This window comes from Pseudophryne corroboree, chromosome 10 (genome assembly GCF_028390025.1).
Source record: "Pseudophryne corroboree isolate aPseCor3 chromosome 10, aPseCor3.hap2, whole genome shotgun sequence".
In the NCBI taxonomy this organism is placed as follows: Eukaryota; Metazoa; Chordata; class Amphibia; order Anura; family Myobatrachidae; genus Pseudophryne; species Pseudophryne corroboree.
Window position 1 is genome coordinate 156,496,564 of NC_086453.1, and position 1,632 is coordinate 156,498,195.

A 1,632-nucleotide genomic window follows, 5' to 3' on the forward strand; every position below is an offset into this window, starting at 1 on the left:
AGCTTGATGTTGAAGCTGCTTTAACTGGGTGAATAAATCTTGTGTGAGACCTGCCCGAATGACTGAAGACGGAAGTATGGGAGTAACAGGACTGTTATCATGAACTGGAAGAAAACTGCGTGACAGGGCATCCGCCTTGGTATTCTTGGAACCTGGCCTGAAGGTGATAAAAAACTTGAAACGAGTAAAAAATAAAGCCCAACGAGCCTGCCGGGCATTCAGCCGTTTAGCTGATTCGATGTACTGAAGATTTTTGTGATCAGTCAAAACTGAAATGGTATGTGTTGCTCCCTCAAGCCAATGCCTCCACTCCTCGAAAGCCCATTTAATAGCCAGTAATTCCCGGTTACCAACATCGTAGTTGGATTCAGCAGAAGAGAATTTCCTGGACATAAAGGCACAAGGATGTAATTCTAGAGAGTCCGGATCCTTCTGAGACAGGATAGCCCCTACTCCAACCTCCGAGGCATCAACCTCAACAATGAAAGGCAATTCTGGGTTGGGATGTCTGAGGACTGGGGCTGAGATGAAGGCTTGTTTCAAGGCCTGAAAAGATACTTCAGCTTCACGTGACCAGTTGGTTGGATCCGCTCCCTTCTTAGTCAGTGCCACAATGGGAGCAACCAGGTCGGAAAAAGAATGAATAAATCTTCTATAATAATTTGCAAACCCTAAAAAGCGCTGAATTGCTTTTAAGTTGGTAGGTTGCACCCAACTAAGGATGGCTTGGAGCTTCTTTGGTTCCATACAGAATCCCCGAGGGGAAATAATGTACCCTAAAAAGGATACCTCCGTGACATGAAATTCACACTTCTCCAGCTTGGCATATAGGTGATTTTCACGTAATTTTTGAAGAACCTGACGCACCTGGGTAACATGTAGTTCAATAGAGTCAGAATAGATCAAGATATCGTCTAAGTAGACGACTACGAATCTTCCAAGAAAATCACGGAGCACATCGTTAATGAGATCCTGGAAAACTGCCGGAGCGTTAGACAGGCCGAATGGCATAACCAGATACTCGTAGTGACCCGATTGAGTACTGAATGCCGTTTTCCACTCATCTCCTGACTTGATTCGGATGAGGTTATACGCTCCTCTCAGGTCAATCTTAGAAAAAATCACAGCCGAACGTAGCTGATCAAAGAGGACAGAAATCAGCGGCAAAGGGTAAGTATTCTTTACTGAGATCTTATTCAAGGCTCTAAAGTCAATGCAGGGTCTGAGTGATCCATCTTTCTTCTCCACAAAGAAGCAGCCTGCACTTAAAGGGGATTTAGATGGCCTGATAAATCCTTTCCCTAAGCTCTCTTTAACATACTCATTCATGGCCACAGTTTCTGGTCCGGACAATGCATATAACCTTCCCTTTGGCAATGTGGCACCAGGAATTAGCTCAATAGCACAATCATAAGGCCGATGGGGAGGCAGAATGTCCGCATTGCCCTTGGAAAATACATCAACAAAATCCTGGTATTCCACAGGAATGGGTGCGGGAATGACAGCAGCAATTCTGAGGGGAAGCGTAATACATTCCTTATTACAGATGGTACCCCATTGTGAGATCTCCCCCGACTGCCAATCAATGATGGGATTATGAAAGGCCAGCCAAGGGTGACCTAGAACCACCGG